Source organism: Marmota flaviventris, chromosome 2 (assembly GCF_047511675.1).
Source record: "Marmota flaviventris isolate mMarFla1 chromosome 2, mMarFla1.hap1, whole genome shotgun sequence".
NCBI classification, from domain to species: domain Eukaryota; kingdom Metazoa; phylum Chordata; class Mammalia; order Rodentia; family Sciuridae; genus Marmota; species Marmota flaviventris.
This window is the reverse complement of record NC_092499.1, coordinates 16007630-16023818: the sequence shown is the minus strand read 5'-3', so window position 1 is coordinate 16023818 and position 16189 is coordinate 16007630.

Below are 16189 nucleotides of genomic sequence, written 5' to 3'. Positions count from 1 at the left end.
CTGCGGGTCCCTCCTGGCGCCTGCACCCGACCTGGGCGGTCTGTGCCTGGGAGTTAACACCAAGATGCTAACTTCATTCTTTTTGCTTTTCTCTGGCACCTTGTGTTTTTCTTGCTGCCAGGTAGTGATATTTGATTAAATGGGAATAAAATCGGACTTCCTAAGCGTACATTTGACACGTCAGGTCCAATTTCCTAATAAATAGCAAAGATGCCTGGACTTTTAAAAAAAATTGCTGTTTTGGATATCGCCCATAGCCTCTTGATTAAATGATATCTTGTGGGGCATATCATATGTCCTAATAATCGCAAGTCAGATGGTTTAAATCTTGTGATCAAGTAGAATGTCGGAGAAAAGATGTTGGCTATTTAAATTTAAGCAGTATAATTAGAAAAGATTAAATATTTTGTTGCTATAAGTTCATGATACATTAATTACTGGTTACATGTAATTTTTATGAGATGGGGTTTAAAATATTTTCAGATTTTTCAGCACAATGTGTGTAGATCCCATGATACATATTTAAGACTCAGATTAATAACAGATTTAAATAATTTATTTCCTATTATCATATTTTCCATTACAATTTTTAATGACCCAAGGGTAGAGTGTGAAGTAAAAACATTCTTAATTAAACCATCCTCAGATGACAACTGAAGACCAAAAGAGATGGCTGAGGCACAAAGGTAGCTAGAAAATGAGCCAGTAATGAATATTCAAGGAAAAAAAAAAACAGTTCTTACCCTCACAGCTTTATATAATCTATTATTACTAAGGTCATATCAGAAAGTTCTATCAGGCTAGATGAGATACCAACATCCAGAACCTTAGAAAATAAAATAAAGATGTGGGGTAAAGAACCAAAATGTTCCTCAGATCTACAAGTGGACATCTGTTAGACATTTAAAATAAAAGATACAATATCCCTTCTGGTCATCTATTTCTTGAACTGTGAATTCCTAATATGGAGTTCTATATTCTATATATTTTAAATAGTTTCTAAAATTCAAGCAAATAACAAATTATTTGCTGGCTACTATTATGTACTGGCACTGTGCTAGGCATTCTTAGGTCTATAAGAAGAAACAGAACAAACTATGTAAGATGTAAAAGCCAAAATTAATGCTATTAATTCTAGTTAGGTAATACAGAAAATTTATGAATTATAATATTTTAATAATGTCAATAAAATAACTCTATAACCATACCTTTGATCAGTCTGTTTTATGTACAAAGCCAAGCACTGTGCCTGACACTATAGTGGATGTTCCATACATATTCACCAGCCATTAAATATAAAACAAGGGGCTGGGATTGTGGCTCAGCTGTAGAGTACTCGCCTAGCACGAGGAAGGCCCTGGGTTCAATCCTCAGCACCACATAAAAATAAATAAAATAAAGATATTGTGTCCAGTTACAACCAAAAACTAAATATTTAAATTATATATATATATATATATATATATATATATATATACTAGTTATATATATATAAAACAAAATGTCATGTTGTCATAATATGATTCCTCTTATTTTATTCATGAATACTTGGACCTTTCATAACATGAGCCTTTTCTGATATCCAGTACTGTACTGGTCAGGACTCTGTTTGTACATGACAAAACCACTAAAGATGAATTAAGATAAAAATAAATCTTAATATCTCATAAGATTGAAAAGCCCTAGAATTGGCATCAGTGAGCCTAGGCCCTAGAACTCAAGTGATGCCATCAGAACCAAATAACCAGAATTCATTCATGTCTGCTTTGGATTAACTCCATTGCCAGACAAGCAAAATAGCTGCCACCAACTCCAGTTATACATTCTACCCCTCAGCAATCCCCATGAAAAGAGCTTTTTCTCCGTGGTTCCTGAAAGAACTGTTGGGCAACTCCCAACAGTTCCCCTGGAGACTTCAGACTTCAGCCCCCTTGGCTCTGATTGGGTGACTTGAGTTATGTACCATCCTTGGATCCAGAGCCACAGAGTAGTGACAGGTGCACCAAAGTCATGGGAGGGGAGAGAGGGGGAGTGATCCAAACAAGGAAAATTAAAGTGGTATCATCAGAATACGGAGGAATAGATGTCAGCACTTATTTGAATGCTTCATTATCCCATCTTCATTTACCAAATCAAAAATACCTGCAGTTTAATTAAAAATAAAAAACAGGTGTTGGTAAATAAATGCACCTTTAAGACAAGACTCCTAGCCAGATTGCCATCCAAAGAGCCTCCTCTGAAAAAAATCCTGAAGCTCGCACCAGATGTCAGGCAGAAAAAACAGCAGATGTTCTCTACCATTAACCATATTTCCACATGCCTATTAGATTCCACCTAAAACCTTCAACAACTGGTATGTAATCCAAGTCCAAGTATCCAAGCATCTTCTCCTACAAATCTGCACATCTTACCATCCTCTCTTTTGTATTAAAAACATCAGTATTACCTCGTTAGGCAAATTAGAAGGGAAGACATTATCTTTGGTTTATCACTACTTCTAACTCCCCATGTCTTCCTTATGAGATTCTTCTGACTCTACTTAGAAATATCACTAACCCTTACTCCTGTTTATATCCTCCCAAAACCTACTGCTACTGTTCAGTTCAAATTCTCTTTTCCCTAAATTTGAATTATCTGTTAAAAAAATCACATATCTGATCATGGTACTCACTCTTTTTTAAGAACCTTTTCTAGAAGCAATTTAGTAATAAGCATCTTAAACCTCAAGATGTTCTTATCCTTTGACTCACTAATTTCTCATCTGGATACCTATCCCAATGCAGATCAAGATTCATGTATCAAAATATTTTTTATAATTCTTGCCTACCATACAGAAGGTTTTGGGTTTAACTCCCCAGATCACAAAAAAAGGTCTAAGCAAATTGATTTGCCAATATGACAAAATATTATAAAATCATTGACAATTAGGTTTCAGACAAATTTGGGGAACACTGAAAATTTCTCATAGTAGAATTTTAAAAAATGTATAAAAGCAGAATACAAAAAAAAATACAGAATGAGCTCAGTTGTATAATACAATGAAGACTGTAGCAAAAGACACACATTAAAAGTTTTGTAATATTATGGGTAATTTAAAAACTTTTCTGGGTGTATTTTCTAGGTTCTTTTAAAAATACATAAGAGGAAAGAATCTTTTTTTTCTCAGAATTTGTCACGAGAAGAGAATTCTGTTAGGAAAAATACCTGAACGAGTGCTTGGCACAAAAAATGAGAGCCTAAATGAGCTGAAGGTGGGCAGAGCTGTTCTGCATAAGGAATGAGGATGAATTCCTAGCTCCAGGAAGATGAGGGAGGAATAAAGTCAGAGAGATGACAAAATTACGAGTCTCTCCAAAGCCTCTCAAATCTTGAAGTTTTTTTTTTTTTTTCAATTCATGAATTGGTAGGTGGATTTTTAAAAATGGAAACTGGAGAAATGGGGCTTCTCATCTGAGCTGATGTAGTAGGAAGCAAAGCCACAGGAAAAGAATCGTAACATTATGGAGGAGGAAGAGGGGAAGCCCTGGATTCTGACAGGAGGTGAACTTGGAGTTCAAGCCATACTAGATTTTCAAGTGGTAGAGTAGTCCAACTGATATTTCAATCACACACACCCAGTGCTTCCGTAATTAGGAAAAAAATAATGAAAGTAGCTTTAAACAAACATTAGGCAACTTCTAGTTGACCACAGAATAAAGGATCAGCTACCCATAGTGACACAAAAAAACGTCCAACTGTTACTCGTGTCCTGGGTCAGAGGCTGGGGCTGGACCAGGTCCAGCTACTGCTGTCTGAAGAGTCCAGTTAACAGAGACAGAGTTGGTAGTGAAACAGGAAAGGAGTTTATCTTGGTTCAACCAGACCAAGAGATGCTTGTCTAGAAAAATTCTCTCCCATACATATGGGAAGGACAACAGTGGAAGCTAAGACAGACACACACACACACACACACACACACACACACACAAGCTGTGGTTTGGCAGCAAGTGTGGTTCTGCAGGGTCCTGCTTGTATCCTTCTAGGGCCAGGGTTTGGAGGGCAGTTTCCATTCAGTTTCTGTTGCCAGTCTGAGATGACTGAGGGAAGCTGGGACATAGCTCTCAGAAGGAATTTGTCATGCTGATACCTTGATCTCAGGTTTCTCACCTTCCAGAGCAGCAACAATAAAATTTTGTTGTTTGAACCACTCAGTGGCAGCCCTGGCAAACTACTCCACACCTCTTCTCTGTAGCTTGCTGTGACATCCTCATCCGCACTCTCCAGAACTAGTTAGGTTTCATTTGGGTTCTAGTACATTTTATAAAATCATACATACCTTACAGCAGCAATGATCATATTGGATTTAGGAAACTATGTATTTACACTTCTAGAATATGTATGCTGTTTATGCTTTTAGAGTCTCTAATCCTCTTTCTTTACTTAATCAAAATCTTAACCTGGGGGGCTGGGGTTGTGGCTCAGCAGTAGAGCGCTCACCTGGCATGTGCGAGGTCCTGGGTTCGATCCGCAGTGCCACATAAAAACAAATAAACAAAGATATTGTGTCCAACTAAAAAATAAATATTAAAAAAAATCTTAACCTGGTTTCTCAAGAAAACAGCATGCAACAATGATTAAGGCACTGATGTTATAATGGGAAAGAGTAAACCCAGAACAGTAAAGTTGAAGAAAAGGAAATGAAGAGAGGAAAGATCCGAAGCAATTGAAGTGACATTACTGCCTGGCCACTACTGAGAAGAAACAGAACAGGTGTAGCCATGTGGCATGTAGGATTTCCTTCATGGGATGATAGGACAATCTGTGTCTTAGAGTAATCCATAGGAAAGAGAAAGGAGGAGCCCAGCATAGTGGGGCACGCCTGTAATCGCAGTGACTCAGAAGGCTGAGGCAGGAGGATCACAAGTTTGAGGCTAGCCTCAGCAATTTAGTGAGACCCTGTCTCAAAATAAAAAATACAAAGGATTGGGGGTGTGGCTCAGTGGTAGAGTGCCCCCTGGGTTCCATCCCCAGTCCTAAAAAAAGAGAAAGAGGGGGGGATTTATTTGTCCTGCTCCCAGTACTATTTTCCCAACTGGCTGAACTTCACCTGATGGATAGGTTAAGTTAGTGCCCATACTTTTGCATTACATCAACCAGTTTCTTCTATGGTCTCTCAATCATCAGTGCCTAAACTTCAATTCCCACAGGATAATATACCAGGAGGACCAGGTGATACCTACAGACTCAGTGAGATGCATTACAGATGAATTCCAACTAAGCCTAGGGAACCTAAATATTTTAGAATGAGCAATGAACCTATCTAAACTTTGTCCTGAAGGGAGATGTCATCTTTATCATATGTACAACAAGTAAAACTGTCCCCTGCTCCAGAAGGACACTGTCTTTATCATCCGTGATTATTCACTACAAAAACATACTTGCAAGACAGTCTGGAATAAAAGCAGCTGGTGCCTCTGCTCACAAGACAGGCAGAAACATGAGAGACCCATGAAATATTGTCTCCTAACACAGACCCAACACACTGCAGCAGTGTTAATTTCCTGACTAGAAATGCACCTGATCAAATGTAAAATTTATTTTTTGCAGCAACTGAGATTTTTGTTTTTGCACTGGGTTTTGAACTCAGGACTTCACACATGCTAAGCACACATGCAATCTTCCACTGAGCTACACCCTCAGCACCACACTGAGAATATTGAGTTAGTCAAGTAATGGAGCATAGTATAGCAATAGTACAGATTCAAGATGGTGGATTAGAGAAAGGCTGCATTCCTAGTTGTTTTGTGGGTCAGGATTCAAGCAGTGGGAGTACTGCTTCTCAGTAAAAGAGGGATTTCACTAAAATTCAATATTGGACAGTCATAGAGTCACAGAGACTCAGAAATTTGGGTACATTAAACAAAGAAGAAAGAGTACATCTGTACCAAGCCAGTTGCAGTACCAGCATCAGCAGTGCTGGTTTGCCACAGAGGGGAGGGATAACACAATGGACAGATTTGGAATGGAAAAACCTAGATCAGAAAAGCAGCCTGAATTTAGTTGGTCCAGAGGCTGCACTGTGAACCGGTGTTTGAAAAGGGCCCCATGTTTCTCAACTGGTGGTGGAGAGCTGAGGTGGACCCATTTGGAAGCAGCTTTGCTGTGGAGCTAGAAGATCATAGCAAATACTGCCATACTGTCCCAGCAAACACCTACTGTGCAGCCTAGGATGTTCTTAGCAGAACATGAGTAAAACAGACACAGAGAAGATTGTACCCAGGAGAATTCAAGCTAGAAAAGTGAAGGAGAGCCCAACTCACTTCCTTTGAGTCTGGCAGCACACATGACCAGCTGAAGTGGGCTGGGAATCTGAACAGGTGGCTGTGAATACTCTCAGAGACTAAGCCTGGGAAGCTGTGCTCATGGCCAGCAAAGTGTGTGGAGGATTAGCTCCCCTCTCCCATGAATAGAGTTCTTGGAGGCTCCTGAGATTCAGACTTCCATCAGAGATAAGCAAATGCCAGGCCCTGGGGCAATGTTGACCTAATCTCTCTGGAAAAAAACACCACCCAACCAAGTTCCTAAGGCTTGATTAGACCTAAGCCCCAGCAACAGAACTCCCACCATAGAATCTTGCAGCAGCCCCACCCTGAGAGTGCATTAATCTGGTCTGTGTAGACAGAATTCTAAAGGACAGTACTTCCTATCCCATCCTACCTTATACAGGTGAGAAGAGAGGCTGAGATTTATTACAACCAGCATCAGTCTTAGGCTGATTTTGGGAAATAATAATAGAAAATTTTCTAAAACTTGAGAATGAGATGAACATCCAGACATCCAGATATAGGATGTATTGAGAAACAGACAAGATCGAAAAAGAACCTCTCCATAACACATATAATTAAAGTGCCTAACAGAATTTTAAAGGCCTCACAAAAATATAGGTCACATTTAGGGGCAAACCAATCAGAATAACTTCCAATTTCTGATCCAAACTCTAAGAGGCAGGAGGGCTGGGAACGATGTGTTCAAGTCCTGAAAGAAAATAACTGTCAAACAGGATTGGTATATCCAGCAAAGGTACCCTTCCAAATTGAAGAGGAATAAAAAAAATTCCAAGATAAACAGAAAGATAAGTCATAAAAGAATTCATAACTACAGAACTGGCACTATAGAACTTACTTAAAGAAATACTCCACACAGAAGAAACAAAAAACAAACCCAAGAGCTCACAAATGAACAAATCTCATTGGAAAAGTTTCTAAGCAGATGAGAAACAGGACCAAATTAAACATTATCAATAAATCAAAATGGCAGGAATTAATAAACATCTGTCTCTAATAATATTAAATGTAATTTGTCTCAACTCTCCAATTAAGATATTGGCTGTCAGAATGGAGTAGAAAACAAAACCCAACTACATGTTGTTTGCAAGAGACACACTTTACAGGCAAAGACAGCCACAAGCTGAAAGTGAAAGGATGGAAATAGATATACCATGAGAATGGAGCCCCCAAACAAGCAGGAGTAGCAACTCTCATATCTGCCAAAGCAGTCTTCAAAACAAAATTAATCAGAAAAGACAAAGAAGATCACTTCATACTGATAAAGGGAACACTCCAACAAGATGATATAACAATAATAAATATTTATGGCCTAAATATGGGTGCATCTAATTACATAAAAGAGACACTACTCAAGATGGCCATCATTATCCAAAGTATATGTATGAAGACACAAATTGGCGTGGACATACTTTATATACAACCAGAGATATGAAAATTGTGCTCTATATGTATAACAGTATTCAAGAGTTGTGAAATATCATATAGTCACACACATAATTTTCTACAGAAGGAGAAAAGATAGTGAAGAGAAACAAAGACATGATTGAGGAGATAAGAGCTAAAAATTTTCTAAAATTAATCAAAGGTAACAAACATAGATTCAAGAAGCTCAGAAAATCTTGAATAGCATATCCATAAAGCATAACAAATGCACAATCATAGACATCATGGTCAAACCACTGAATATTTTGGGGAAAAAACAACATAGACAGAGGAAGAAAGATCTGAAAGATTCTATTAAAAAGCAACCTGCAGGCTGGGGATGTAGCTCAAGTGGTAATGCGCTGGCCTGTCATGCGCAGGGCACTGGGTTTGATCCTCAGCACCACATAAAATAAAATAAAAGATGTTGTATCCACCGAAAACTGAAAAATAAATATTAAAAAAATTCTCTCTCTCTCTCTCTCTCTCTCTCTCTCTCTCTCTCTCTCTCTCTCTCTCTCTCTCTCCCCCCCCCCCTTAAAAAAAAAAGCAACCAGAAGCCAGGGATGGTGGTGCATGCCTGTAATCCCAGTCACAGGAAGCTGAGGCAGGAGGATTGACAATTCAAAGCCAGCCTCAGCAATGGCAAGGTGCTAAGCAACTCAATGAGACCTTGTCTCCAAATAAAATACAAAAAATAGGACTGGGGATATGGCTCAGTGGCCAAATGCTCCTGAGTTCCATCCCCAGTACCAAAACAAAACAAAAAACCAGAACTAATAAGTGAATTTAAGAAGGTCACATACAAGGTCAACATATAAGAAACAAATGAAATTTCCTAATGGTTATTTTAATTCAAATCAGTTTGTTAAAAGTCTTTGATTAGCAATAGCATTAAAAATAATTTACAAACAAATAATCAACTCTGCCTAAGTAAAATTCCTCTGAAGATCTAAAAGCTTTAGTCAGTCTAATTTGGATGAAAATCACATATGAGTTGGGGAAGTATTTCTCATTCTGAGTCTTTCAGATCATGAGAAATCTGTGATATTAATTTTTGAATATTAAAAAAGCAATTTTTATGTTTCTCAGCACAAGCTAAAAATATCAACTTGTTTTGGAATGGATTTTGATAAGGTTTTTTTTGCATTCTTCCTTCAGTCTTTCTTTTCTTTTTTTCTTTTGCTGTATTGGGATTGAAGCTAGGACCACTCTATCACTGAGCCACACCCCCAGCTGATTCTATTTATTATTTTGAGACAGGGTCTCCCTAAGTTGCCCAGGCTGTCCTCCAACTTGTGATCCTCCTGCTTAAGCTTCATGAGTCCCTGGGATTATAGGACACAATATCTTTATTTTATTTATTTATTTTTATGTGGTGCTGAAGATCGAACCCAGGGCCTCCCAAGTACTAGGCCTACCGCTGAGCCACAATCCCAGCCCCATTAGTGTGCATTTTTGTTTAAAAATATATTCCCTTTGACATTACAGTAGAAAAAACTTCCAAGTCCAAAATAATGAAATTAACATTGATATCATACCATTATTTGATCTATAAACTAATATTCTTTACAGGAAAAAATTAAATTAAAATTTAATTTAATCAAGTATCTTAGTCTCATATTGCATTTAGTTTCCATGTCTCTTTTAATCTGGAAAATTTTCCAAATCTTTATCTTCTATTGTCATGACTTTTAAAGGATGAATATCATTATGTTTAAAAGAATGTAGATAATTTACTTTGCAGATTATTCCACCTTTGGGTCCTGTTTGATGTTGCCTCATTACTAGATTCAGGTTGTTCATTTTGGACATGAAGCAGCACATCATAGCAAGAGGCTAATGAGATTTATTTGCTCTATTATTGGCCATATTAAATCTGATAATTTGGTTAAAGGGTGCTTGCCAGGTTTCTTCACTATAAAGTTACAGTTAATTAGTATCTTGTGAGGAATTCATCAGAATTTTTAATATATAATTTTTATTCATTAGCATAGGGAAAGAAATTGATAATTAATACTTGGAAAGATGTTCATAAGGAGTTTGGGGGGTATAGTAAAAAGACTATAAATTACCAATTTAGAATATTGTTCTTTTGATCTCTGATTGAGTGATGAAAATATATGTGAAAATATTTTTAGCCTACTCACCATGGTCATTAAACTCCAAAGAGAATTTCTATGAATGCTGAGAACAAAAACTCTCACTCCTAGAGTAAATGACCATTCAACAGACAATCAACTTTTTGGTTATATGTTGAAATTATTTTTTGAAAGGTCACAATGAAACATTTTGCACATTGATAATTCACTACAGATAAACTCATCTAGCAATGATGACCATAAAGCTAGCACATGCTATTGACTCCAACAGCAAAGAGAGGATCAAGACTAGGAATTATAGGAAAAAGAGAGATGTATTTAAATTTATGTAAAATTTCTTGGGATGGAAGTTTTTTGTTTGGTTTTATGAGCAACTTTAGGTATAGTATTCAATTAAATAATCTATACTATGTAGTGTTAATTTTTATCAAGTGCTAATGGATACTTGGATCTTTAAACTTAAAGTGATCCATAACTTGTATTTAGAATATTACTGAGAAGAAAGTCATTTATTAAATGAATATTTTTTGAGCACATAATATGTGTAGAACATATTCTAGGCACTGGAGATATAGCAAAGTCTCTACTCTTGGAGCCTACATCAGGGGGGAGAGGAGATGGGAGAAACATCTGATAATATGTACAAGTATACTTATTAAATATACTAGGTGGGGGCTGGAAAGGTAACTCAGTGGTACAGTGTTTGCCTAGAACGTGTTGTGACGCCCTGGGTTCAATCTCCAGCACACACACACACACCCACACTCACACAAACACACACAGACAGTGTTAAAGGATATCAGAACCTCACAGTAAGGGAACACGACAGATTTTTATTCAGGAACCATTTGCAATAGGGGAAAAGAGATGTTGTCTCAACTCCAAAAACAGTAAGAATAAACAGGGGATTTATAGCCAAGGAGTAGGTTGCTAGGGTTGGGGTTGAGGATAGTGGGTAGAAAAATCACAAGGATGGGACATAAAGAGGTAGAGAAATTCTTACTAAACTGACTTAACAGGATTCTTGATGAAGGCAGGCCAGAATAATCAGATATTACCTAGGGGATGGTGGGAAATAAGGAATTGATCAAATATGGAAGGTAAGGGATTCTTTCAAAGCTCACTTAGCAGAATTCTTGCTATAACTGGACTCTGCAAGGATGGAATGGAAGCCCAAGATCAAGGCTAACTTTGAGAAAAGGGCTCAAAGGAACCTGATTAAAGTCTGATCAAGAAGACTCTTTGTTAGGAATCGTAGGTGCTCTGAAGAAAAATGTGGCAGAGAAATGAGACAGGAATGGTTCAGAGGGAAGACCTCATCAATGAAGTCACATCCAGTGGGGACCTTTATGAAGTGACAGATTGAAGCAGATGGATATTTGGGGAAGAGTGTGGCTGTCAGCCAACAGCAAATGTATATAATGCCATGCCAAGTCAAGGACCAGCAAAAAGCCCAGTTTTGCTCAAGGATGGGGTGAATAAGTGGGAGGGAGTGGAATATAGTCAGAAAAGTAGTCAGCAACCTGGAGCACTTGTAGGTTTATGTAGGAGATTTGTATTGTGATGGTACAGCATTCCAGAACCTATTATTTATTTATTTATTTTAAAGAGAGAGGGAGAAGAGAGAGAGAGAGAGAGAGAGAGAGAGAGAGAGAGAGAGAGAGAATTTTTTAATATTTATTTTTCAGTTTTTGGTGGACACAACATCTTTATTTTATTTTATGTGGTGCTGAGGCTCCAACCCAGCGCCCTGCGCATGCCAGGCGAGTGTGTTACTGCTTGAGCCACATCCCCAGCCCCTGGAACCTATTATTTATTTTTTTAAAGAATAGTACTCTAGTCAGATTAAAGACACCTTCTTATTCATTGCCCTCCTCTCATACATGAAAGTGTCTTTGTTATAGATCAGTGTAAAAGGCAGGGATTAAGAATGTATTGTACACTGCATTTTAAAAATCAGAACTTCTATTTTGCATTTTAAATATTTATACCAGGATTCCCTCTATACAAATGCTGTATGATAGGGAGATATCATTGTTTTAGCTAAAAAGACTAGGCCTATTCTTTTTCTTTTTTGAAAATAATTTTTAAAAAAAATCTGCTATGATTCCTTGCCACTAAATAGATAACAGGAACTCTTTCATATCACATTCAGTTACATCAGGATGGATCCAGAGGTAGTGGTTGCATAAATAGAATTTGTACCAACAAAATTCTAAGCTTACTTCAATTGTTGAAAATTAATTCGTTTTCAGACTTCAGAATCTGATTTTCAGAGTACAAGAAGCTTGACAGAAAAAGCAATTGAGCATAATCAGCTCTCTTTATGTGCTTAGTTTAAAACTGTTTAGGCTGTTGTATGTGATATGAATGAGAAGGACTTGATAAATATTCTTATGAACACCTAGATGGATCACCTTAGTGAATGTGTAATTGCCTACGAAACACAGTCTTAAACAAGCAAATTCAGAATCAAAGGGGATGTTTAATAATTGTACCTTCACTTTCTTTAGATCTTTGCCAAAATAACAGGTGGTAACTTCATTGGGGAGCTTCAAGAGGAAAATGGATCTTGGCAGATGGTCAGTAATTTGAGGTTAATGCAATGCAGCTCATACACAGAAATTGAGAGGCCTTTTTATTTTCAAGAAAGTCACTAGTTTTGTAAGTTTTTGATTTGGAATTTGCTATGCTGGTAGCAGAGTATTAAGAGAATATCTTTCATCAGATAAATAAAAGTGATTGTTCAAGGATTTGAAATGCCAGTAATACTAAATTGTGACCATTGTATGGCATAAAACATTTTTTCTATGAATAGATTTTCACATAAATTTGAAGGTTTGAGAAAAAAGGTGAAAATTTGTGAATAGAGCTATAGAAAATTTAATCTGTACCCTACAAGTCATAAATACTGACCTTCACATCAATGGCACAAAAGGGATGAGGCAGAGACAATATTTGTTACATATATTAGAATGAACATGAAACTTTGATAGTTTTCTGAGTTATTGAATCAAAGTGTCCACTTAATTACAGAATGCAAAATAAATATTTCAAAATCCCAAATTTCCCATGTCATGAAGTTTTCTAGAAACCACAGTTATCTGAAATTGTGGAACATTAATTTTGGCTCTGCCTTTTCAGTACCAAACCTCTTATTCCAGAATGTACTGAACAATATTAAATAAGAATAGTGTTACCATAATCTTGTTCTAGATTTTACTGGGTGTTCTGGATTTTACTAAGAATGCACTGTTCAGTATATTGTTGGTATGGTTTAAGATAGGAAGAGATATTCTTGTCCTACTTTACCAAGAGATGTAATTTCCCCTCCCACTCATGAGAAGAGAGAGACTTTGTTATACTCATTAATGTATCCCCTATAGATCCTGTAAAATGCATGACATACATAGGCACTCAATAAATGTTGTTTGAATGAATAATGAATCATCTAGAAGGCTGTTACCAATAGGACATGTAAGTTGTCAAAGAAATTATGTAAAAACAGTTTATTTGACAAGAAATAAAGAAAAAAACTTTCTAGGAACATGGGAATTATAATCAATATCCTCTACTGACCATAGAGTGGAAACAGTGTGACCTCACTTCCAGTGCTCTTTCACTAACAACTCTTTATGTATAAACACCTTGGGGGCAGGAGATCTGTCTTGTTCATTTCTGCATTTTTTACTACCAAGCATGGGGTCTGGACAAAAACTTGTTGAGCAAAAGAACATCTCTTTCTATACTTTTTGTTTTTCTTTTGGGTTAAATTAAATGGCTAGAATAATTCAAATTTAACATTTAGGAAAATTTAATCTTTGCATTTAAAGGTACATTATCTTAGGTATTTGATTTTAAACCGAATTAACCTAAAGAGATATCTGGTTGCTTGAGAGCAAAAGATAAGGATCTGTGAGCAGAGATATAGCATTGATTGAGAAACTGACCCTTTCAAAGGGATTAAGTTGTTTCTCTGCTTCCTTTTCTCTAGTAGTAAAATGGTCCTGGTAATTGTCATTCCTTCACTAGGAATTGTTACATCTAATGTTTTTCCTACTAGCATATCTTTTTAAAAACTGGTTTCTGTTTTATTAGTTAGAAATGATAAAAATGCAACAGTCTATCTATAAATTAATAAAATTAACTGTAAACACATTTACATGATACAAAAATAACAAATGTTTATAACCTTGTAAAGGCACCTCTTATGCTCCATTTGGACATGCTTAACATCCTGTAGTTTGCTAAATATTCCACGATTTTCTTCATCTGTTTGATTTTGTGAAAAAAAATATTTTTTGTAAAAGGAAAAAAGATTATCAGCATTCTGAAAGAAGTTAACATGAATTACTACTAAAATATTTCAATGCCTCTTTTTTTCATGTTGATATATTTATTTTCTTATTTATGAAAGTCTTTTTTTCTCTCTTGGAAACTGACAATAATCTCAGTATATACAAATCAATTACAAGTCATCATGATGGTTCATTCATAGCTGCCCATTTGAACTGAAAACAAAAAACCCAAACAAACCCTTCCCCCAAATCCCTAGGTCACCCATCTCTAGAGATGGAATTTAAGCATCTGTACTTTTGAGAACTCCCCAAGCATTCTACAAAATACCTGACCAGCATTTTTCAAAACTGTCAAGGTTGCTGGCACAGTGGCACACACCTGTAATCCCAGTGCCTGTAATGTCAGTGGCTTGGGAGGCTGAGGCAGGAGGACTGCAGGTTCAAATTCAGGCTCTGCAATTTAGTGGGGCCCTAAGCATCTTAGTGAGATCCTATTTCAAAATAAAAAATAAAAAGGACTGGGGATATGGCTCAGTGGTTAACACCCCTGGGTTCAATCCCTGGTACCAAAAAAGCAAACAAACAAACAAACAGTCAAGATCATTATTAACAAGGAAAGTGTGAAAAATTGTCTTGGACTAAAGGAGGTGTAGGAGATGTGATGACTAAATATAATGTGATAACCTAAACGGGATCCTGGAATAGAAAAAAATGATGTCAGGGGAAAACTACTGAAAGTCCCCTAAGCTATAGCATTTGCTTAATAGTGAAGTGCCAGTGTTATTTCCTTAGTTGTGAAATCATTCTATAGCAATGTAAAATACTAACAATAGGAAGAACTGTGTGAGAGTACATGGAAACTTGATATTATCTCTGTAACTTTTCTGTATGTATCAATTATTATAAAATAGTTTGTTTTAAAAATCGGTCTGATATGGATCCAGGATGGAGAATCACATAGGAATCTGCTTACATGGTTTCAGATAACAGAAGGCCCCCTCAGTTACCAGTAAGCCTTCTCAAAACCTGATCTTCACAATGGAATGCTGCATTAAGACCCTTAAGACAGATTACAGTTCGAGAATCACTTCCAGGAAAACACAAATGGGCTAGCTATAATAAATACAGCTGTAATAATCATTATCCTGATAGTTACTTCCAAGATACAAAAATTTTTACAAGGATTGTTTAGTAACTAGGAGAAAATCCACTTCTTAGTTTATAAATTCAAGTTTCATTTTGATATCTACAAAAAATTATCTTGATTAAATATAATAGCTGCATTATGGTTTCCTAGAGATTTTAGACAATTGCAAGTGATTTATCTTTGCTAGGAGCCTTGCCAATCTGTTATCTACAGTGATAAAGGAGATTTAGATAGCTCAGAAAGTTCTGCAGTATTAATTTTTTCTTTCCCCCTTCCACTGTGGTAGGATGGAAGCAAAGGAAAAAGATCCCCTATTCTTCCATGAGGCCTAACTTGATTTAGCCTGGCTGCACTTTTGTCTTTCTAAGCACTGCCATTATATATCTATCTTTCGGAAGAAATCAGTGACGAAGTGCCTGCCTAGCATGCACAAGGCCCTGAGCTGGAATATTAGCACCAGAAAATAAATCACTATGTACAAACAAACAATTGACAAATTGCTTGTTCCTGGAAATGATGTTTCAATAGCTCCTTTTAATTATTTTTGGCATTCATTATCTACTTGGGGGGGATCACAAATTTATAATTGATAATCTTTTTTTAAAATATTCATTTTTTAGTTGTAGTTGGACACAACACCTTTATTTCACTTGTTAATTTTTGTATGTGGTGCTGAGGATCGAACCCAGGGTCTCGCACGTGCGAAGCGAGCGCTCTACCGCTGAGCTACAACCCCAGCCCATAATTGATAATCTTTATGCATCTTCGAATTAACAAATATTAACAGCCTGTAGCACCCATATTACAGTCAGAGCTCCCTGACTCCACGAGACTTTAGGTAAATAATTTCTCTTCTCCAAGCCTATCTCAGTTTCTCATCTGTAAAAGGAGTGG